Source organism: Ornithorhynchus anatinus, chromosome 12 (assembly GCF_004115215.2).
Source record: "Ornithorhynchus anatinus isolate Pmale09 chromosome 12, mOrnAna1.pri.v4, whole genome shotgun sequence".
Taxonomy (NCBI): Eukaryota; Metazoa; Chordata; class Mammalia; order Monotremata; family Ornithorhynchidae; genus Ornithorhynchus; species Ornithorhynchus anatinus.
Genome location: NC_041739.1, coordinates 40617452 through 40641974, shown reverse-complemented (window position 1 = coordinate 40641974; position 24523 = coordinate 40617452). Strand labels below are relative to the sequence as shown.

The following is a 24523-nucleotide window of genomic DNA, read 5'->3' as shown; positions in this document are numbered from 1 at the left end:
ATGAGGTAACTGAGTGAGGCAGAGAGAAGTGAAGTGACTCGCCCACAGTCACACAGCTGACAAGGGGCAGAGCCGGGAGTCGAACCCATGACCTCTGACTCCGAAGCCCAGGCTCTTTCCACTGAGCCACGCTGCTTCCCCACTTAAGAAGACTGCTTAAAAATAAGAAGTCGGGTAGATGACGGGAACATCCCCACAGGCTAGAATTCTAAATGTATACGGTTTTTTTTGTCTTGAATTATCCAATTTAGACCGAAGAGGAAAAAAAACCCCCGAATTCACCGACTACAGGTGGGTTTTTTTAGGCTAAGGAGTGCAGGTGAAGAGGATGACCTCTTTTAACGACAAAGAGGGGCAAAAAATAAAGTTAGCTCAACCAGTCGTGACCCGAAACGGCAATAGAAGAAATGGAAACTAGGCTCGAACAGCAAAGACGAATATAAAGAAACGGGACCAGAGCAAAAGAACGACTGCTTGGCCGCCGAGCGACGTAAAGGATAACTCAAACCCACTGCCGCAGAACACCAGGCATGAGGTCTATGGCGCACGTTGGCCTTTTATTTGATGGCGACGGAAAGCTAGTAGCGGATAACAAGAAATTAGGGGTCAAGTCAACGGTGCTGAGGCCGCCATCTCTAAAGGAAGAGGAAGTCAAGACAAAGTGGTGGGTGGGAGGGAGAGAGCAAAAGATGAATTAATCCAACCGTAGAAATCAGCCAACCCGGACGTTCTTCTGTAAAGTGCACTGCGTTCTGCGTCTTGAATAACCGTAAGCTCATGCGGGCAGGGAACTCCGTCGTACCGTAGCCTCCCAAACGTTTCGTATTGTGCTCTGCATCCATAAACGCTCAAAAAAAAAATCCCACTGTCAGTTCGATTAACTGATAAGAGAGCTCAAGGACCACCCACCAACTCTGGGTTTCTCCCCTCCTAAAATGGCGGAAGGGGAAACGTCCTCTAACAAGTGTCTGTTATGCTTTGGAGGGGCCACTGTTTTGCTTCCCCCAGATTCTACTCTCCGCTCTAGTCATAATAGTAGCATTTATTAATGATTCTCCCGTTACAATCCCAACTACTGTTTATTTCAACCACTAGCCTAACAAAAACAGGGTAGAGGAAAGCCTCCTCGTAGCACAGATATAACATCCGATAAAGATTAAACGTTTAGGAAAACCGTCCCTTAGCCATTCCTCCCGTAACAAAATCGGGACTATTTTCCTGTAAGCTCATAATGAGCCGGGAATGTTTCTAATTCTGCTGTGCTGTACTCTCCCGAGCACTTACAGCAGCCTTCTGCACATAGCGAGCGCTCAGTAAATACCAAGGATTGATCGACCGATGATTTCTCCAACGGGCATTTTTAAAAAAGAGATACATTTTCGGTATATTGGACAATGAGGTTCAGAGGCTCTTTAAATCTCTCATTGAACATAACCTTATCACCCAAGGGTAAAAAGATATAATGATAACGATTTTGGTGTTTGTTAAGCCCTTACTATGTGCTAGGCACTGTACCAAGCGCTGGGGTAGATACAAGCAACTTGGGTTGGACAAAATCCCCGGCCCACACGGGGCTCACGGTCTTAATCCCCGTTTTACAGATGAAGGGACCGAGGCACAGAGAAGGCAGGCAACTTGCCCCAGGTCATACGGCAGACAGGAGGCGGAGCCGAGATCAGAACCCAGGTCCTTATGACACCCAGGGCCGCGTTCTAGCCACTAGGCCACGCTGCTTCCCTACAGAGATACATAAATCGGTAAATTTTTAAAGAATATTTACGCTTTCTATATTTAACCAAGGTTCATATTCCCCCCTCCTATTACTAGGTTATTCGGACAACAAAAGGAACCCAAAGGTTTTGTGGCACCCGGCTAGTTTGGTAAGAAGGGAGTTACCCCCCAGGCGTTTCCTAATTTGCTTTTATTCTCTGTGGGTCATTTAATCATACCCTCTGCTCCCCTCTTCAAAACCAGAGCGAGACTGTGGGTTCGCTTTTTGTTAGTCTTTCTTTTAAAAAAACGAAGAGTTCAACCAATCTTACACCCACCGGGAATCACTTTGCTTTAATCATCCTCCCACCTCCCCCCGAACACACACCGCTCTTGCATTCGACACCTGGCAGGGCCACTGGGGTGACAGAGCCACAGGGGTTCAATCAATCAGTGGAATTTTTGGTGAGCAAATCACCGTGCGATAGAGTTGGTAGACACGCTTCCTGCCTACGAGGAGCGTACAGTCTAGTGGGAGGCACAGGCGTTAAAATAAATTACGGATATGTACGTAAGTGCTCCGAGGCTGTCGGCTGGATGAATATCAGGTGCCCAGCGGGTTTAGAATTCAGAGCGTAGGAAATGCAACAGGGGAGGGCTAATGGGGGAAATGAGGACTTAGCCGGGGAAGGCCTCTTGGAGGAGAGGGGATTTTCCTAAGGTTTGAAGGGGGAAGAGTGGTGGTCCGCCTCACAAGAAGGGAGAGGGAGTGAACTGTGACGGGGGTGAAGAGCTGACGGTGAGAGAGGTGAGCCAGGTACAGTGAACGAGCCGGGGTGAGAAGAGTGAGGCTTTCGGGACGCGTCGTAACGGAAGAGCGGGGGCCGAGGTAGGAGTTAGCGCTTTCAAGCCGACGGTAAGGAGTTTCCGTCTGAGGCGGAGGTGGAAGGGCACCCGCTCGAGGTACCTGAGGAGTGGGGAGACGCGGACTGAACCTCCTTCAGAAAAATGATCGGGGCAGCCGAGTGAAGTACGGACCGGAATCGGGGGAGACGGGAGGCAGGGAGGTCGGAGGGGAGGCTGATGCATTTGTCGAGCCTGGAGGTAAGCGACTGGAACAGCGTGGCAAGAGTCTGAGTGGAGAGGAAAGGGTGGATTTTAGCCAAGTTGGGCCGGTAGAACCGTCGGGATTCGGCGACAGACCGAATACGCGGGTTGAATGAGAGGGACGAGTCGAGGGATAATGCCCGGGTTAAGGGCCTGTGGGACAGGGAGGGTGATGGTGCCGTCTGCGGCGATGGAAAAGTCACAGGGAGGACAGGGTTCGGGCGGGAAGATGAGAAATCCCGTTCCGGGCACGTTAAGTCCGAGGCGCCGGCTGGACATCCGAGTAGAGACGACTTGGGGACAAGAGGAAATGCAAGACGTCAGAGAAGGGCGTCTCGGTCGGGGCCAGAGAGGTACATTTGGGAATCAGCAACGTAGAGGCCGATGAAGCCGTGGGAGTGAATGAGTTCACCGAGTGAGCGGGCGGAGATGGGGAAGCGAAGGGGATCTAGAACAGAGCCTCGAGGATCTCCCACAGAGGACGGGAGGCAGTGAGCATACTCCAAAGGAGTCTGGAGAGGAACGGCGGGGGGGGGGGGGGGGTGACAGGGCGTTAACGGGAGAGAGCCGTGGGGTCAAGGGAGGGTTGTCTTTTGGGACAGGACGGGGGAATACGCGGGCGTGTCTGAAAGCAGTGGGGCGGGAGCCGCTGGAGGGCGAGCGGTCGAAGATGACCGTCAGAGAAGGAAGAAGGGAAGGGGCCAGGGTGGATGGGGTCGGACGTGCAGGCGGAGAGGGCCGATCTCTTCTTATACCGCTGGGAAGGACGGGGGAGGGGGAGGACGGGACCGGAGAAGAGCCGCGGAGATTCTAGGGAGGTCGCGTCTAACTGCCTCGATTTTATGAACGAAGTAGGTGGCGAGGTCATCTAGGCGCCAAGGGCCGGGTGAGAGGCTGGGGGACTGAGGGTTTTGGAAAGGGAGTTAAACGTCTGAAACAGCCGGCGCGGGGAAAGGGCACGGGAGCTGACGAGGAAGGAGCGATACTGTTGCTGGGCGGCGGAGTTAAAGCAGGCGAGGATGCGTACGAGACGTCAGGCCCGAAGCCAAGTAACTCGCCCTCGGATTTTTGTTTTCTGACGGTGAGTCATCCCGAAACTTCCCGGGAAGAAAGGGGATCGGTTTCTCAGACTTCGCACAGAAGACTGTTCGAGTTCTAGGAAGAGGGTCTGTCTCGGTTTTTCGGATCTCAAAAAGCTTTAGCGAATTAAAGGTATTTCATACGCCACATTTCAATCCCCTCCTACCTCGTTCATCACGGCCGCTAAGAACCGAATCTTGGGGCCAGTTCATTAACTCCGAATCTATTTGGACTTTCTCTATTTCGCCTTAATTTACGATTTAGCACAATTTATCACTTCTTCTGTACATCTGTTTGCTTCATTCTCACAACCACAGTCCCATGGGATGAACAGCGTGACGCTTTTATTCCTCTCGGGCCACACGGTTTTCCTTCGGGCGGCTTCACGGAGTGCGGAAGTTGGAGGGCAGAAGGGAAATATCAGATAGGGGCCGTCCGGGTTCGGGGATGATCGGATGACGATAACGATGCCGACCGCCGTGTTCGTTAAGCGCTTACTACGTGCCAAGCGCCGGGACAGAGACAAGGTCATCGGGTCCGGCACGGGGCTCACGGTCGAAGTAAGCGAGAGAACAGGTAGCGGATCCCCATTCTGCAGGTGAGGGAACGGAGGTAGAGGGAGGTTAAGGGGCAGGCATGTGGCGGAGGTGGGATTAGAACCCAGGTCTTCGGATTCCCGTCCTCTTTCCGCTGCCCCTCCTGGATTTTTTTTGGTTTTCTCTGGTTCATCCGGAATTTAAATTCCAACTGCAAGCATCGAGGGGTAATGAAGGAAGCCAGGCAGTAGCCGAGGAGACTCCGCCCGAACGCCCCGGCACTGGACCGAAGAAAAGCAGCTGGGATGTGAATAAACATTCCCGGGCCTTACGAAAATAAACACCTCAGGAGGCAGCTGAGGGAAACGGCGGCACTGGCGGAAGGTCGCGATGGGGATTTCGGTTTCCCCCAGAGCCGTCCCCGGCACGGCGGCGGCAAGGATAAGTGACCAGGGACGCGCCGGCCCGCGAGCGGACCCGCGTACGTTTGAACGTCGGTTACTTTATATCTGAGGTTCGGTGGCCCGCGTCCTCTTAGAAAACGGGCATTTCCCGCCGCGTTACGTCGTCGACTTGGCATTCGGCCTTCGTTAAACGATGGAAATGTCTAGCGGTTGATAGACGGTATGCTAAGCGATGCGAGTCTGGAAGAATCGGGGGGGACGGGGGGGGGACGGTTTGACTGCACGAATGGGGAACTCTGCCAGGGCTGGGAGGAGAGACTGCTAATTAACCGGGGTGGGAAACTCCACCTGGGTGGGCGCCGTTTCAAAACAGCGAGGGAGCACCGAATCGTCCGCCTTCTAGAGACGCAGACGAAAGTCAGGCGGGTGAAACTTCACATCCGACGCTCAAGACACCCCGGGCTGCAGCCCCGGTCACGCTGGCCGACGGTCCCGGCGGAGCCCCGGTGTTGCTGTTGGTATTTGGTAAGCGCTTACTATGTGCAGAGCGCTGTCCTAGGCGCTGGGGCGGATGCAGGGTGATCAGATTGTCCCACGTGGGGCTCACAGTTCTATTCCCCATTTTACAGATGAGGGAACTGAGGCTCAGAGAAGTGAAGTGACTCGCCCACAGTCACACAGCGGACAAGCGGCGGAGCCGGGATTCGAACCCCTGACCTCTGACTTCCAGGCCCGGGCTCTCTCCACTGAGCCACGCTGCTGTCTCAAGAACGCGTCCGCCTTTTTATCTGAATAAATCCCGGGGGGGGGGGGGTTAAGTCTTCCCTCTTTTGGTGTCTTTACACATCGATGTCACTAGCGATAAAGGGATATCACACGTTCAGCTTTTATGATCGGGTGAGCCCGTCGATGGGCAGGCGTTGTCTCTGTGTGTTGCCGAAATGTACATTCCAAGCGCTTAGTACAGTGCTCTGCACGCAGGCGCTCAATAGATACTAGCATGGCTAGAGCACGGGCTTTGGAGTCAGAGGTCATGGGTTCGAATCCCGGCTCAGCCACTTGTCAGCTGTGTGACTGTGGGCGAGTCACTTCTCTGGGCCTCAGTTCCCTCATCTGTAAAACGGGGATGAAGACCGTGAGCCCCACGTGGGACAACCTGATTCCCCCGTGTCCACCCCAGCGCTTAGAACAGTGCTCTGCACATAGTAAGCGCTTAACAGATACCAACATTATTAAGAGAAGCAGCGTGGCTCAGTGGAAAGAGCACGGGCGTTGGGGTCAGAGGTCACGAGTTCGAATCCCAGCTCTGCCACTTGTCGGCTGTGTGACTGTGGGCAAGTCACTTCACTTCTCTCTGTGCCTCAGTTACCTCATCTGTAAAATGGGGACTAAGACTGTGAGCCCCACGTGGGACGACCTGATTCCCCCGTGTCCACCCCAGCACTCTGCCCATAGTAAGCGCTTAACAAATACCAACATTATTATTATTATTATTCTCTGCGCCTCAGTTCCCTCATCTGTAAAATGGGGATGAAGACCGTGAGCCCCACGTGGGACAACCTGATTCCCCCGTGTCCACCCCGGCGTTTAGAACAGTGCTCGGCACATAGTAAGCGCTTAACAAATACCAACATTATTATTATTATTATGATTATGCTACTGAATGAATAATCACACCCAAATAAACCCCAAAGGCCGCTCAGGCACGGACTTAAATTTTAAAACAAGGAATTTCAGACCCATTAGCTTTGGGGCGATGTCTTTAAGTGTCTCTTTATTATTATTCCCCGTAAAGAGGGAAATGCTTTGCGTCGTTCACCAGACACCAACCTAGGATATTCATTAACGTCTTTCGTCTCACAACCGAAGGGAATTCTTCTTAATAAGAGATGGCAAAAACATCACCCCACTTCTGAAGAAAAAAGTACCTCTGCACGAAAAAAAGAAAACACTCGCGACGACGACAGGCTTGAAGTGAATTCTAAGTTTCGAAGACGGGGGAAGGAGAATCACCCCGAAAAGCATCGTCATAGGGAAATTATTTTGCGACGCTAAATATCAGTTTCAGCCGGTCGTGCTCAGAGTGGCCGCCTAAACTCCTCTGCTGATTAACGTTCTTTAAAAGAATCGGGTGAAGAAGGTGTCGCGGTCTTCTACCAGCCCACCTGAAACAGTTCCGAGTCGTCGCTGAGATTCCGTGACAGAACACACCTTCGAACTCGCCGAATCTCTTTTAGACAATCAACGGAAGATACAACCGAATCATTTTAAAGGCCTCCCTCTCACGAAAAACCAAGGGTGGATGATTTCGAAAATTATCGGCAAAACTACATCGGGTCACCCGGACTTCTGGAATTTCCTAAAAAGGAGGGTTTTTTTTTTTAAATTGGGTTGGCCGAGCGCTAGGTGTCCCAGGTTGTTCGGAGGGCTGAGGCGGACACGAGGTGATCGGGCTGGGCGGAGTCCCCGGACCGCAGTCGAAATGGGAGGGAGGGGGGTTTAATCCCCATTTTACAGATGAGGTAACTGAGGCGCAGAGAAGCCAGGTCACCGAGCAGACGAGGGGAAGGGCCAGGATTAGAACACAAGTCCTTCTGTCTCCCAGACCACGCGGCTTCTATAATAATAACGATAACGATCACGGTAGTTATCAAGCGCTTACTACGCGCCGGGCACTGTTCTAAGCGCCGGGGTAGACAGAGGGTCACCAGGTCGTCCCACGTGGGGCTCGCACTTTTAGCCCCCGACCCATAAGGGGCTCACAATAAACGGGGGAGGGAGAACAGACACCGAATCCCCGGTTTTCTTCCGATGAGGAGACCGGGGCACAGAGAAGTTAGGTGACTCGCCCGAGGTCACGCGGCGGGCGAGCGGCGGGCCCGGGATTACGACCCAGCTCCGGGCCCGGGCCCTGTCCGCCAGGCCCGCCGTTTTGAACAATCCGCCGCGGGTGACAGATCGCGCAATTGAGCCACCGCTCTCTCCGACGCCGCTCCCCTGGCCGGAATCCGTGTGGGGTTGGAGACCGAAAAGCACGGCGGAGAGCATCCCCACCGGTCACCCCGGAGAAGCAGCGTGGCTCAGTGGGAAAGAGCCCGGGCTTGGGGAGTCAGAGGTCATGGGTTCTGAGCCCGGCTCCGCCACCCGTCAGCTGTGTGACCGCGGGCAAGTCATTTCACTTCCTCTGTGCCTCAGTGACCTCATCTGTAAAAGGGGGATGAAGACTGGGAGCCCCACGTGGGACAACCTGATCGCCCTGTATCTACCCCAGCGCTCAGAGCAATGCTTGGCACGTAGTAAGGGCTTAATAAATGCCAAAAAAAAATTTTTTTTAAATGACCAGACTATCGATCGGCCGGCTGCGAAGTCAACGCGTGGCCTGGGGACAAAATGGAGACTTCGGGAAGGCGTGATCTATCAAGCAGCAGGATTTCCTGACCGCTAATCGAACGACGGTATCTATTAAGCGCTTACTCTGTACTAAGCACTTGGGAGAGGCGGTGGACACGTGCCCCGCCCGCTGGGAGCTTACGGTCTAGAGTGGGGAGAGACGGTAAGAGGGACGGGTTACGGCCAGGTACGTGGGTGCCGTTGGGCTGCGGTGAGGGGTGCAAAAAAAAGGTGAATAAAAGGAACAAATCCGAGTTCGAGGACAACGAGGAGAGAGTGGGAGAAGAGGAAATTCATTCAGTAGTATTTATTGAGCGCTTACTATGTGCAGCGCACTGTACTAAGCGCTTAATGAGGGAAGGCCTCCTGGAGGTGTGATTTTAACAAGGCTTTGAGGGTGAGGGGAGTGAAGAGGGAGCGGGTTCCAGGAGCGGCATGGAGTAGTGGACGGAGCCCGGGCCTGGGAGTTAAAAGGTCATGGGTTCTAATCCCGGCTCTGCCACTAGTCTGCTGTGTGACCTTAGGCAAGTCGCTTCACTTCGGGACCTCATCTGCCAAAGTGGGGAGCGAGACTGTGAGCCCCGTGTGGGACAGGGACCGTGTCCAACCCGATCCGCCCGCATCCACGCCAGCGCTTAGAACGGTGACTGACCCGCAGTTAAGCGCTTAACAAATACAATAATGATAATAATAATGGTTATTATTATTGTTCAAGGCCAGGGGCAGGATGTGGGGAAGAGGTCAGCCACGAAATAGAAGAGAAGGAGGTACAGCGAGGAGGGAAGGGAGGGACGTACGCAGGTTGGGTTGCAGGAAGAAATCAGAGGGGTAGGTAACAATGATAATGTTGGTATTTGTTAAGCGCTTACCGTGTGCGGAGCACTGTTCTAAGCACTGGGGCGGAGACAGGGTAATCAGGCCGTCCCACGTGGGGCTCCCAGTCTTCATCCCCATTTTACAGATGAGGGAACCGGGGCACCGAGAGGTTGAGCGACTTGCCCCCGGTCACACAGCTGACAAGTGGTAGAGCTGGGATTCGGACCCGAGACCTCGGACTCCCAAGCCCGGGCTCTTTCCACTGAGCCACGCTGCTTCAGGTGTGGGGGGGGGGGGAGGGGGGCGAGGTGAACGAGTGTTTCAAAGCCAACGGGGAGGAGTTTCGGCTCGACTGGGACCACTGGAGCTTCAGGAGGAGCGGGGAAACGGAGACTGAACAGGTGGGGAGAAAAATGATCCCGGCAGCGGAGCGAAGAACGGACTGCGGGGGAGGAGAGACGGGAGGCAGGGAGGTCAGCGAGGAGGCCGACGCGGTCATCAAGACGGGACGGGACGAGGGCCTGAATCGACGAGGTAGCGGTCGGGACGGGGAGGAACGGGTGGATTTTGATGACGTCGCGAAGGCCGAACCGACGGACTGCGTTAAGAGCGTTCGGCGAGAGAGCCGAGCGGAGGCTAATCCCGAGGTTACGGGCTTGTGAGACGGGGAGGACGGTGGTGCGGTCTACAGCGATGGGGAGGGAAGGGTTTTGCGTGGGAAGATTCACTCATTCATTCGACAGTATTTATCGAGCGCTTACTATGTGCAGAGCACTGTACCGAGCGCTTGAAATGGACAGATGGGTAACGGATAGAGACGGTCCCCGCCCTCTGACGGGCTCGCGGTCTAGTCGGGGGAGACGGACGGACGAGAACGATGACGACGGATAGAATGGAGGGGAAGAACGTCTCATTAAAACAGTAGCAATACACAGAATCGAGGCGACGTACATCTCGTTAACAAAATAAAAAGGGCGATGAAGATCTATACGGTCGAGCGGACGGGCACGGCGCCGAGGGGGTGGGAAGGGAGAGGGGGAGGCGCGGAGGGAGAGGGGGGAGAAGAGGGCTTAGCTGAGGAGAGGTGAAGGGGGGGTAGAGGGAGCAGAGGGAGAAGGGGAGCTCGGTCAGGGAAGGCCTCTCGGAGGAGGTGACCTCCGAGTTGGGTTTCGAAGAGGGGAAGAGAATGAGTCCGGCGGAGGCGAGGAGGGAGGGCGTCCCGGGACCGCGGGAGGACGCGGCCCGGGGGTCGACGGCGGGACGGGCGAGGACGGGGGACGGCGAGGAGGCGGGCGGCCGAGGAGCGGAGCGGGCGGGGTGGGCGGTGGAGAGAGAGAAGGGAGGAGAGGTAGGAGGGGGCCAGGGGATGGAGAGCCTTAGCTCTGTTCAGGACAGGAGGGCTGGGTCCTCACGTCCAGAACCGACAGCGAAAGCTGGATCGTATAAAGTGTTCAGGAGAATAAAATAATAGCAGTGATAATAATGGCATTTGTTAAGCGCCCACTGTGTGCCAAGCACTCTTCTGAGCTCTGGGGTAGATACAGGGTCATCAGGTTGTCCCACGTGGGGCTCACAGTCTTAGTCCCCGTTTTCCGGAAGAGGGAACTGAGGCACAGGGAAGTTAAGCGGTTCGTCCAAGGCCACAGGGCGGACAGGTGGCGGAGCCGGGATTAGAACCTACGTCGCCTGACTCCCGAGCCCGGGCTCCTTCCGCTAAACCGCGCCGCCTCTGTCGAACACAACGGTAACGAGCACCCGTCTTCGAGGATCCGCAGTTCGGCGGGGGAAACACGGGTAAGCGCAACTGGTCTAGTGAGAAGAGCACGGGCCGGGGAGACAGAGGAGCTGGGTCCCGATCCCGGCCCCGCCACTCGTCTGCTGTGTGAGCTGGGGCGAGCGACTTCACTTCTCCGTGCCGCAGGTCCTTCTTCCGTAAAATGGGGATTCGATCCTACTCCCTCCCATTTAGACTGCGGAAGAGGGACCGTATCCAATCTCGGTATCCCGTATCCACCTCGGTGCTTAGTACGGAGCTTAGTACACGGGAAGGGCCGAGCCGTCCTAACCACAACAGCGAGAAGACGGTTGTGATTTACAGAGGTAACGAGAGTCAGAGGACGCACCGGGAGAAAGTACAAATACGTCAGGACGAGGCAGCTGGACCGATAACTAGATCTCATTCACTCATTCAACAGTATTTATCGAGCGCTCACTGTGTGCAGAGCACTGTACCGAGCGCTTGGAATGGACAAATCGGCGACAGATGAGAGACGGTCCCTGCCCTTCGACGGGCTTGCGGTCTAATCGGCGGATAAATCTCCTCACTTCCATTCATAAAGAAGATAAGGAAGATGAGCGAACGCGATCGTAAGCGCGCACATCCACGCCGAGGGTAGAGATTCGAGTCACAAAGTGCTCGGGGTGGCCGACGTGACCGGCGGGTGGTGAGTTAATGGAGGAAGGCTTCCCGGAGGAGGGCCTCCCCGAGGACCGGCCCCCGTCGGTAGCCGTCGGATTATCCGAGAGCCGTTACGGACGGCGGATTTTGCCACGGACTCGCCACGGGGGAGGAAGGACGCAGAGAAGGCAAGGATAAGGCTACGGCCGCGTGGGCTTCTCGGGCGGGGAGGGTGGAGCGGCCCCCGACGGAGAAAGGGAAGCTCGGAGGAGGGCGTCTTAGGAGGGATGACGGGTTCGGTTCGAGGCACGTCGAGCTTGAGGTGTCGGTGGGGTGTCCGCGAGTTACACCCTGGAGGCGGAAGGATTAGATGAGAGCTTCGGGTTTGGGGGTTATTATTATTATGGCATTTATTAAGCACTACGTTCATTCACTCGACGGCACTTATCGAGCGCTTACTACGTGCAGAGCACTGTACTAAGCGCTCGGAACGGACGATTCGGCAACAGAGAGGGACGACCCCCGCCCCTCGACGGGCTCGCCGTCTAATGGGGGGAGACGGACGGACCAAAACGAGACAACTGCATCACGATAAAAATACGGGTCGCTTCGCGAATTTGCGCGTCATCCTCGCGCGGGGGCCACGCTAATCTTCTCCGGGTCGTTCCGCTGGACTAAGCGCTGCGATGGATACAAGCAAATGGAGTTGGACACGGTCCCCGTCCCACGTGGGGCTCACGGTCTTACAGACGAGGTACCCGAGGCCCAGAGAAGCGACACGCCCGAGGTCACACGGCAGACAAGTGGCGGAGCCGGGATCAGAACCCATGACCTTCCGACTCCCAGGCCCGGGCTCCATCCACTACGCCACGCTGCTTCTCCGCGGGTGGATTTGGGAATCAACACGGAAGAGGTGTGAGTTAAATTTATGTGAGGGAGTGAGCTCCCCGAAAGGAGGAGAGTAGAGGAAATTGGGAAGGAAGTCCAGCTGGAGGACAACCACCCTTTTTTTTTTAAAAAAAAAAAATCTCACTTTTTTTCTCTTTTATAGAATTTCTTAACTGCTTACCACGTTGCAGGCACTCTACCGAGCTCTGGAGTAGGTACGATAATAATAATCACGGTACTTACTGAGCGCTTACTACGTGCCGAGCGCTGTTCTAAGCGCTGGGGTAGATACGAGCGGCGTGGCTCAGTGGAAAGAGCCCGGGCTTGGGAGTCAGAGGTCGTGGGTTCGACTCCCGGCTCTGCCACTTGGCAGCTGTGTGACTGTGGGCGAGTCACTTCGCTTCTCTGGGCCTCGGTTACCTCATCTGTAAATTGGGGATTAACCGTGAGCCTCACGCGGGACAACCTGATGACCCCGTATATCTCCCAGCGCTTAGAACAGTGCTCCGCCCACAGTAGGCGCTTAACCAATACCGACGTTATTATACAAGGTCATCAGGCCGTCCCACGTGGGGCTCACACTTTTAATCCCCGTTTTCCGGATGAGGGAACTGAGGCACAGAGCGGCGAAGTGACCTGCCCAAGGTCACCCAGCAGACAGGCGGCGGCGCCGGGATTAGAGTCCGCGTCCTCTGACTCCCAAGCCCGGGCTCTTTCCACTGCGCCACGCTGCCTCTCTAGCTAATCAGGTTGGAAACAGTCCATACCCCACGTGGGCCTCCAAGTCTTCATCCCCATTTTACAGCTGAGGTAACTGAGGCACAGAGAAGTCTCGGGACCCGCCCGGGGTCACGCAGCAGACGCGTGGTGGAGTCGAGATTAGAACCCAGGCCCTCCGACTCCCAGGCCCTCGCTTTACCCCTCTGATGCTTCCCTTACCTGTCGTTTATTTTAACGGCCGTCTCGCTAGATTTCAAGGTCCTCGAGAGCGGGCGGGGGGGGGGGGGGGTCTCAGCTACTTACTCGACCGCGGTGCTCCCCGAAGAGTCCAGTACAGTGCCCTGCACACAACAGGGGCTCAGTAAACGTCACGGATGGATTCACTGAAAACAGGCTATACTCCTTCCCTCATCAGAAAGGGGAGTTCTCTCAACTCTCAGGCTGACCGCGTTAGCTGAGCCGGGAGCCACCTTGACACTCGAGGAAGGTTTTCCTCAGCCCAAAGGGAGAATGGATTCCACGTGGGGCTCAGGGGGGGCGAGAAACGGGGAAAAAAAGAAAGCAAAGCCTGGGAGTCTCGAGAGGCTTCCTTCAGGAAGAAAGAGGGAGAAATTCACGGCAGCGGGTGATACAGCGGGGCAGCAAGCAAGCCAAACTCTTCAAATCCGGCCCGAGGAAGACGAGGATGAACCAGCCATGGCTCCCGGTCGAAGTCCCCATCGACCTCACCCCCTTTTTTTTTTTTTTTATGGTATCTGTGAAGCTCACCTCCTCCAAGAGGCCTTCCCAGACCGAGCTCCCCCTTTTCCCTCTGCTCCCTCTACCCTCCCCTTCACCTCTCCGCAGCTAAGCCCTCCTTTCCGCCCTCTCCCTCTGCTCCTCCCCCTCTCCCTTCCCATCATCCCCTCGGCGCCGTACCCGTCCGCTCGACCGTACAGATCTTCATCGCCCTGTTCATTTTGTTAATGAGATGTACGTCGCCTCGATTCTATTTATCTGCTATTGCTCGAATGAGACGTCCATCCCCTCGATCCTATGTATCGCTGTCGTTCCCGTCCGTGGTCTCCCCCAGCTAGACCGTGAGCCCGTCAAAGGGCAGGGACCGCGTCCCTATCTGTGACCGACCTGTACATTCCAAGCGCTCGGTACAGTGCTCTGCACATAGTACGCGCTCAATAAATACTATTGAACGAATGAACGAAGCGCTCACTGTGAACCAAGTGCGGAGACAGCCGCGCTACTCGGGTTGGACGCAGTCCACGGCCCACGTGGGGCTCCCGGTCTCAATCCCCGTTTTCAGATGAGGAAACCGGGGCGGAGGGAAGTGAGATGACCCGTCCGAGGTCACCCGGCAGGCAGGTGGTGGAGCCGGGATTGGAAGCCCGGTCCTCCCGCCTCCCGGGCCCGCGGTCTATCCGCTAAAGCCACTCGCGGCGAACGGCGATCCGAGAACGAGCAAGTACAGGAGGCGGCCGCCGAGAGAAGGGTTCATTCGTACATTCGTTCGATAGTATTTAGTGAGCGCTTACTAGGTGCAGAGCACTGTACTGAGCGCTTGGAAGGGACAAATCTGCAACAGATAGAGACGGTCCCTGCCCAGCGACGGGCTTACAGTCTAATCGGGGGAGACGGACGGACAGAAACAGTACTAACAGTACTAACGCATGCGGGGCTAATGATAACGATAAAGCGTTAGCGGACACCGACGACGACGACGAGGATAACGACGACGCTAACGGAACGGTTCCTCGGGGAGCCGCCGAGGGCCGGGGATGAACGTACCCCGGCAAGGACAACGGGACGCGTCTCTTTCCTCCCCGGCCGGTACTCCTCTCGGCCCCGGCCGGGTCCGTTTCCACCACAACTCACCACGGAGTAACGACAACGGACGACGGCTTTTGCAAAATAACAAAGCGAGGCTGCCCTTCGGTTACTGCGTTCATTCTCCTCATTCGCTCTCTGAAGATCATCTCTGGGGACTGACTTCACGGACGGCTCCCTTCGGGTCCACGGAAAGGGTCTCTGGCGCCGCTCTCGGGGGGGCCGGACGGACACCGGCCTGGGACTCTTCAGTCTGGTGAGTTCTTTTGTAGCTTCGCATTCGACAGGGTCTGGCTAGAGGAAGCCACCAAAGAAACCGTACGAGCGCCCGCGTCGGCGCTACAGACGCCGTTTCTTGCGGAGCTGAACACGCTCGCGACAGACACTTCAAACAAAGTCCGGGGGAAGCGAGGACATACGTTTTTAAGAACGCCTTCCAGACATTCAGAGGCAGCGGCCGTTCGGATCCATACAGAGGCACGGCCTGCACTTCGGGCACCGGGAATGGAGGTGCCAGACCGGAGAATTCCTTTCCTTTTAATAACGCGTACTTCCACAAGTTCGCTGAAAGCTTCTCAGCTGTCACGACCTGCTCTGACCATCAGAACGTGAAGAGCACACGCCTACGTGACACGAAAACTAACGCGCTCTGTACCCCCGACTTCTGCGCGGCCCCTCCCGCCGGCTCGGTCGGAAACGGAAGCAGCGCAGCCCGGTGGGTGGAGCACGGGCCCGGGAGGCAGGAGGACCCGGGTTCCAATCCCGCCTCCGCCTCTTCCCCGTCGCGTGACGTCGCGCAAGGTCTCCGAGCTTCTCCGTAGCTCGTCTGTCGAACGGGGATTAAGACCGGGAGCCCCACGTGGGGCAGGGACCGCGTCCAACCTGATTACCCTGTAGCTACCCCAGTGCTCAGAACAGTGCCCGACACACGGTCAGCGCTTCACAAACACCCTCGTGATCACCCTTATCAAGGGGATTCTCAAGACTCTACTACCAAATCTAGACTGAGATCTCTAAAAGGATGTTTCGAGTCACAACAAAGCAAACGAAAATAATATCTTTTCACGAGGAACAGCACGGCCTAGTAGAAAGGGCAGGGCTTCAGGAGTCGGAGGACCCGGATTCTAATGGCGGTTGGGTCGCCTGCCTGCTGTGTGACCTCGGACAGGTCACTTCACTTCTCTGGACCTCAATCTCCTCCTCGGTAAGCCGGGGATCCAGTACCTATGAAATCACGAGTCCCGTGTGGAACTGGGACTGATCTGATTATCTTGTATTTACCCCAGTGCTTAAGCCAGTATCTGACACGCTTAAATACCTTAATAACAAACGCCGATAGATTTTTTTTGAAATTACGTCTGTTGGGTGCTTGAAACGCGTCAAGCACCGTGCCGCGCGCCGGGGAAGATACGGGTTTAATCAGTCTGGACGCGGTCCCCGTCCCACACGGGGCTCCGAGTCGGAGGTTCGCTCGGCTGATTCGAGAATCGGAAGAATTCCAGACACGCAAGGTCTCCTCCTTCTCGCGTACGGAAAGTAAAAGGCCAAAGCAGACGGAACCTCTACGGGAGGTTCTAATTCGGGGGTGAAGGCCTCCAGAGGTATCCGGTCGAGGGAGCACCGGATCGTCTTTGCCCTCCAACCTTTTGGCTTTTAACCCAACCCTCCAACGGGAATCGAGCGTATCCTAACGGGGTGGAAAGGAAGACTCCAGAACCAGTTCTTCCGGGCCCACGAGGTCTTCAGAGCCTGCCTACCGCTCCCAAGCTTGCTACAGGTCTAGGCAGAACAGTCTGAATTCCCAATCTTGGCATCCTAAGCTGTTGGAGAAAGCCCGATCCAAGGTCTGGGAATCGGAGACGGAGGCCGGGATCTCTCCGACTCTCTTCCAGCCGTGAACTCCGGGCGGGAGGGACGAGAGAAGCGGGGAGCCGGAGGACGCCTAGATCCGGCTTCCGACAGCCGGGGAAACTCTCACGCTAGCGGGTCAAAATGGGGTTATCCGATTCCGTTATCTGCCACCGGCGGCCGGAAAACGCTCCCGGAATTTCTACCTCCCGTTGCATCTTGGATTCGGTGGCGGTTACTACCTGCCTGGACGCTTGCGGCCCGGATAAACTACCGGTTCCGTCGGGCTGCCTGTCCGCTTACCGGGAGCTGCTCTGGGCAGGATACGCAATCGTCTCGGGCTGCTGCCGACTCCAATTCTTTACAGTGCCAAGAATCAACGATGCCACATTATATATGATTATTATATATATATATATATATATATATCATTATAGAAGCGGCACGGCTTAGCGGAAAGAGCCCGGGCTGGGGAGTCGGAGGGCGTGGGTTCTAATCCCGGCTCCGCCACCCGTCTGCTGCGTGACCGTGGGCAAGCCACTTCACTTCTCTGCGTCTCAGTTTCCTCACCCGGAAAATGGGAATTAAGACTTCGAGCCCCACGTGGGACAACCCGATGACCCTGTAGCTATCCCAGGGCTTAGAACAGTGCTTGGCACATAGTAAGAGCTGAACAAATACCATAATAATAATAATATTATAAATTATTCATGTATATGAACGTCTCTAGACTAAGCTCACTGGGGGCAGGGAACTCGATCCTAAGTCAGACGTACTGCGCTCTCCCGACTGCTTAGCACAGGGCTCTGTACACGGTAAGCGCTTAAGAAATACCGCCGCCGCCGCCGCCAATCCCTGCCGGCCAGTGGGTATCCGGCTCCCTTGTCGTTTGGCGGGATGCAGGCTGTAATGAATTCCCGGAGTTTGCTGGGGTTAAGGCCCTTCTCTTGCATTTTTAGTCTCTGTCTTGCAGTTGCCTTCCCCAATTCACTAGCTGGCATTCGGTCGATCATTCATTCGGTAGTATTGACCGAGCGCTTACTATGCGCAGAGCACTGTACTAAGCGCTCGGAAAGTACAAATCGCTAACAGCTAGAGACAGTCCCTGCCCTCAGGCGGGCTCACGGTTCAATCGACAGCATTCAGATCACTAGCCTGCAGTAGCATCGTAGACCCCCCAAGCGCTCAATACAGTGCTCTGGACCCAGTAAGCGCTCGATAAATACCATTATTTGCAGCAGAGCGTCTGGAGAGTAGAACGCAGGGAGAAGACACGGTCCATGCCTTCGGAGAGCTTACGATCCGTGGAAGACGGGCAAAAAAACGAGTAGTAAAGTACACAGCGGACGCCACGGACGGGTACGACTGTGTAGGTGGTGCAGAGGTGTTGAAGCGGCAGAGGTGGGTGACTTAACCCCGCGGGAATTTAAAATCAACAGAGGAGGTGCTCCTGAGAGAGGGGTGAATTCGGCAGGGTCTCGAAGACCCAGCGTGCTGTCGTGGAAAGGGCTCGGACCCGGGAGTCAGAGGACCCGGGGGGGGGGGTCCATCCCAGCTCTGCCGCTGACCTGCTGCGTGTTGTTATTCGTTGAGCACTTGCTACGTGCAGAGCACCGTTCTAAGCGCTGGGGTAGACGCAGGCTCATCGGGTCGTCCCACGCGAGGCTCGCGGCTAATCCCCATTTTACAGACGAGGTGACCGAGGCCCAGGGAAGTGAAGCGACTCGCCCACGGTCACACGGCTGACAGGAGGCAGAGCCGGGAGTCGAACCCACGGCCTCTGGCTCCGAAGCCCGGGCTCTTTCCACCGAGCCACGACCTGCTGCGTGTTGGTATTCGTTGAGCACTTGCTACGTGCAGAGCACCGTTCTAAGCGCTGGGGTAGACGCAGGCTCATCGGGTCGTCCCACGCGAGGCTCGCGGCTAATCCCCATTTTACAGACGAGGTGACCGAGGCCCAGGGAAGTGAAGCGACTCGCCCACGGTCACACGGCTGACAGGAGGCAGAGCCGGGAGTCGAACCCACGGCCTCTGACCCCCAAGCCCGGGCTCTTGCCACCGAGCCACGCTGCTTCTCTGCTTGCCGCGTGGCCTCGGGTAAGCCACTTGACTTCTCTGGGCCCGGGTTTCCTCACGCGTAAAACGGGGAGTCGACATCTGACCTCCTTCCTACTTGGACCGTGAGCCCCACGCGGGGCCGGGACCGTGCCCCCGACCAGATTGACGTCTATCGACCCCAGCTTCGAAGAGCAGTGCTTGGCACAGAGCGAGTGACGAACGAATACCGTTAAAGAACTGGGAAGAGCGCGGTCTGGATCCTGATGGGAGAGAGACGGGGTGAGGGGCTTGGATTGAGAGGAATGAAGATGGCGCGCTGGGGTATGACGGAGAAGCGGCGCGGATGGAGCACGGGCCCGGGAGGCAGAGGGCGCGGGTTCTAATTCGGCCTCTGCCACTTGTCTCCCGGGTGACCCCGGCCGAGTCGCTTGGCTTCTCCGGGCCTCAGCTGCCTCATCTGTAAAATGGGGATTAAGACCGGGAGGCCCTTACGGGACAGGGTTAGCGTCCAACCCGATTAGCCTACCCCGGCGCTTAGAACAGCGCTCGACACACAGTAAGCACTTAAATATCCGTTGGATAGTATTTACCGAGCGCTTACTATGTGCAGAGCACTGTACCGAGCGCCCGGAACGGACAATTCGGCCAGAGACAGAGCCCGTCCCCGCCCGATGACGGGCTCGCGGTCTAAACGGGGGAGACGGACGGCAGAGCGGAACAGAATTAAACAAAAACGAGACAATCGGTGGTGGTATTATTATTATTATTATTATTATTATTATTATTAACGGCCGAAGAGAACGGATATGTGGACGAGCGAGGGTCGATGGAGCGTGTTGAAGCTACTGGTCAAGAGATTTTTGAGGAGTGGAGGGACCCGGGCAGGATCGTCCACTCGCTCCCATCCAAACCCTCTCCGTCCCTCCGGCCGCCCCCTCCCGTTCACCCGTTCAGTCGTAGTCACGGGGCGCTTAGCGGGTGCAGAGCGCCGTACCGGACGCTGGGAGAGTACGATTCGGCAACGGAAAGACGCCGTCCCCACCCAACGGCGGGCTCATCTTTCCTAACGGGTCCGCGGACAAAGCGCCGCGGCCCAGAGGGAAGCGGCACGCCTTAGCGATCGAGGCCCGGGCCTAGAAGCCAGAGGACCCGGGTTCTGATCCCGGGGCCGCCACTGCTGGGTGGCCTCGGGCAAGTCACTTCACTTATCTGTGCCCGAGGTCCCTCCTCTGTAAAACGGGGAATGAGACCGCGATCCCTACGCGAGACGGGGGCTGCGTCCCCCCCCCGCCAGCCCTCGGACCCTCCGGTCGCGGGGCCCCGTCCGATCGCCCGTCGTACCCCACTCGGCCTCCGTTCCCAAACTCCCCTCCCCCGATAACCAAAGAGACGTCCTCAACACCGCCCTCCCTCCTGAACTCAACTGACTCGCTCCCCTATCCCTCCAGCCATCTCCTACCACTGATCCACGGCCCCGGATCACAGTCCGCCTCCTCCGCCCTCGTCCCGGAGCCGCGGGGCGCGGCCGGCGGAGATCGAGACGTCGGACCCACTTCGTCCTCGCGTGCTTTAACTCCGCCCTCTCCTCGGCCCGGCAGAACGACGCCTCCGCCCCTGTGGACACCCGTGCCCACCGCCCTCGCCAGCTGTTGCAGACGTTTGACTCCCTCCTCGGACCCCCCGGCCGCCCCCCCCCCCCACCTCCCCCCTCCCACGCCCCCAGTGACCCGGACGCCTCCTTATTGCGAAAACTGACACCATCAGGGTTGAGCTCCCCCAAATCGCCCCGACCCCTCCTCGGTCCCTCCCCCTTCCCGCCCCCACTTCGACTCTCCCGTCCTTCCCGGCGGTATCTCCGGAGGAGATCTCCCGCCTCCCCTCGAAAGCCACCCCCTCCGCGCCTCATCGCGGTTCTCGCCCCCTCCCTGACGTCCACCTTCAGCGGAGCGGGCTCGGGCCCGGGGCTCAGAGGACCCGGGTTCTAATCCCGGCTCCACCGCCCGTCCGCCGCGTGACCTCGCACGGGTCGCTCAGCTTCCCCGTGCTGCGGTCACCTCGGCTGTGAGATGGGGGATTGAGACCGTGAGCCCCACGGGAGACGTGGACCGTGTCCGACCTCGTCGCCGGGGCTCGGTACGGTGCCCGGCGTAGGATACGGGCTTAACGGATAGCATTTTTTTTAAAAAGAAACTTACGAGGCGCTCACGGTCTAAAGAGGGAGAACCAGGAAGCCCTCCTGCGTACTTGCAGTTTGAGGAGAAACCGCATGTCCTCTCCCGGTCCGTCCCTGCCTACTCCCTGCTAACGCGATACGTTTTATCACTAGAGCCGCCGCGCCGACCCGAATCGCGCGACGGACGGAGCTGACGCATCGAATAAGGAACCTCGGACCGACGCGCGGAGCGGGGAGACGCGCGCGGGACTGAGCCGGCGGACCTCTTTCCGGTCATCGGCGTTCCAGCTGCGCAGAGCGGCCCAGGGCTGCCCCCGGGGCCAACTCAGCCTCGGAAACGGCCCTCCTCCTGTTTCGGCTGCCCTCGGAGGGCTCCCAGTCTGTACCCCGGCTGTTTCTTCGTTCGCTAAATTCCCCTCACGCGCCGCTCCGCCCCACGGCATCCGTCACCTGGGTGCAAAGAATCGCCCGCCCACGGCGCTCGATGCACACGGCCGAACGAATGATCCGCGTGCGGGTCGGGAGGGGGACGTTCGGCCGCGGGAACCGGAAGCCGAGACGGCCGCCCCCGCGGGCGGCCGGTACCTCGCAGAGGCCGTCGCTGAGGCCTCTCCTCCCCGTCGCGGTCCCGGCTGGCCCGACCCGGAAGGGAGCGGCGTGGCCCAGTGGAAAGAGCCCGGGCTTTGGAGTCGGAGGTCGCGGGTTCGACTCCCGGCTCGGCCACTTGTCAGCTGCGTGACTTTGGGCGGGTCGCTTAACTTCTCGGTGCCTCAGTCACCTCATCTGTAAAATGGGGATGAAGACCGTGAGCCCCACGTGGGACAACCTGATTCCCCCGTGTCTACGCCAGCGCTTAGAACAGTGCTCTGTACGTAGTAAGCGCTTAACAAATACCGACATTATTAGGTCCGCAAAACCTGCAGATCTCCCCGCCCCGCGGGCCTGGCCGGCTCGGCGGACTCCCTCCCGCTGGGTCTCCGGCGCGGAACGTCAGGAGATGGGCGGCACGCCCTCACGCGTGATCCGTCTGGATGCCGCCGACGATCCCAACGCCGATGACGGCATCTGTTAAGCAAGCGCCGACTACGCATCGGGTGGCCGAGGCAGGCGCAAAATAAGCGAGTCGGACCCCGCGCCCGTCCCACGCGGGGCTCCCGATCTAAAGGGCAAAGGAGACCGGGGATCGACTTCCCTTTCACAGAGGATGACAGAGAGGCACAGAGAAGTTACGGCACTCACCCTAGGTCGCCCAGCAAGAGAGGGACTAGAAGGCGGGTCCCGTGATCCTCAGGCCTGGGATATTCCCAGTTCCCTACACTGCTCAGCGGCGCTTGAGTGCGACTGGCTCAGGAGAAAGGGTCTGGATCCCAGCTCTCTTTTTTTCAGCCCAAAACCGCACACGGTTTACGCCGGTCTGCTCTGATCTGCCCTTTGGGAGAGCACAGAAGGCAGAGAGCACAGGCCCGGGAGTCGGAAGGACCTGGGTTCTAATCCCAACTCTGCCACTTGCCCGCTGAGGGGCCCTGGGCAAGTCACTTAACATCTCTGTGCCTCAGTGACCCCATCTGCTAAATGGGGATTAACTGTGAGTCTCACGCGGGACAACCTGATGACCCCGTATCTACCCCGGCGCTTAGAACAGCGCTCCGCACATAGTAAGCGCTTACCAAATACCAACATTATTACTGCTACTATCTCTGGGCTCAGTTACCTCCGCCTGTAAAACGGTGATTAAGATCGTGGGCCGCGGAGCGTGTCCAACGTGATTATCGTTTAGCTATTCCGGCGCTTAGTATGTTCCGGTGCCCGGCACAGAGTAAGCGATGAACAGATAACCATAAAAAAAAAACAACACATCTCCGGTATGAAGTGAGGAACCTCTGCATAAATTTCGGCCTCGAAAAACGTGCTGAACTTCGTTTTTCCGGGCACGCCGGTCTTAGTTAACCTTCCCGTCAGGAAAAGTTAAAAAACCGGAACAGACGACGGCTCCGAGAGAGAGGGACTCCATCGGTCGACCCATTTGAAAACACCCCCTCACGGCAACCGATGAATGTTCTGTCTCCGGGAACAAGCGCAGAGAAACTGCACCGGGATAGAAAGCCTGGCAGAACGTTTCAGCCAACCAACACGGGGGGTTAAAACTGAACTAGCCCCCGAGGCCCGTCAGACGGCGGGGCCGGAGGCCGGGGCAGAGGATGCCGGGAGTGCAGAGCGGCCACCTGTCAGCTGGGTGACCGTGGGCGAGTCACTTCGCTTCTCTGCGCCTCAGTTACCTCATCCGTAAAATGGGGATTAACCGTGAGCCTCACGGGGGACGACCCGATGACCCCGCGGCCACCCCGGCGGTTAGAACGGTGCTCGGCGCATAGTAAGCGCTTAACAGACACCGACGTTATAGAGCCGGGGGATGCCGGGAGGGAGGCGGGACCCCCCGGCCGGCCCGGGGAGAGAGAGACCCCGGAGCGCAGAGCCTGCCAGCCTCGCGGCAGCTCTCCGCGCCCAGCCCCTCCGGACGGGGTCCGCCGTCCGCCTCGGGCAACTTTAGGACGGGCGGGAAGGATCGGTCGCAGGTTTCCACCCGGTGCCGGCCTCGATAATTCTACCGTGAGCGCTGTTTCTCAGGCGCTCGCTGTACGTCAAGCACCGTTCCGATCGCTGGGGTGGTTCCAGGTTAAAACGAAGTTTAGCGCATTCTTCGAGGCTGAAATCTATACAGAGGTCCCTCACTTCATACTGGAGTCGCGCGTCTTTTGCGGTATTTGTGAATCGCTCGCTGTGTGCCAGGCACCGGGACGTACTAAGCGCCGGAACAGGAAGTTGATGATTACGTCGGACACGCTCCGCGGCCCACGATCTCAATCACAGGTTAATACGGGTTAATCAGGTTGGACACGGTCCTTATAATAACGGTGGTATTGGTTAAGCGCTTACCATGTGCAAAGCACCGTTCTAAGCACTGGGGGGAGACAAGGTGATCAGGTCGTCCCACGTGGGGCTCGCGGTCTTCACCCCCATTTTACAGATGAGCGAACCGAGGCACAGAGAAGTCAAGTGACTCGCCCAAGGTCACACAGCTGGCAAGCGGCGGACCCGTGACCTCTGACTCCCAAGCCCGGGCTCTTTCCACCGAGCCACGCTGCTTCCCACTAGGGCTCGGAGCCTTGGTCCCCATTTCACAGATGAGGTAACTGAGGCCCAGAGAAGTGAAGCGACTCGTCCGAGGTCACGGAGCAGAGGAGTGGCGGAGCCGGGATTCATCCCATCGCATTTATTGCGCGCTTATTGTGTGCGGAGCACCGCATTAAGTGCTTGGAAAGGATAATTCAGCAATGAAGGGAGACGATCCCTGCCCTCGGGGGACTTACAGTCTAGAAGGGGGGAGACAGACATCAAAACAAGTAAAGAGGCATTAAATAGGATCATAGATATGTACAATATATACACAAGTGCTGCGGGCGGGGAGGGGGGGGTAGAGCAAAGGGGGCGAGTCGGGGCGGACGGGGGGCTGAGGAAAAGGGGGGCTCAGTCTGGGAAGGCCTCTCGGAGGAGGTGAGCTCCCGGTAGGGCTTCG

At 57.2% G+C, this 24523-nt stretch overlaps 1 protein-coding gene and 1 non-coding gene across 3 annotated transcripts in view; both read right to left on the bottom strand.

Annotated features, from left to right (window-relative positions):
* The window catches only part of PPA2 (inorganic pyrophosphatase 2), a 114779-nt gene that overhangs the window by 27440 nt on the left and 62816 nt on the right, over window positions 1-24523 (bottom strand). The gene's annotated exons all lie outside the window — the stretch shown is intronic.
* On the bottom strand, window positions 12035-12139 carry LOC114815767. The gene has a single exon (XR_003763569.1). It is a non-coding gene; the product is annotated as a U6 spliceosomal RNA (small nuclear RNA).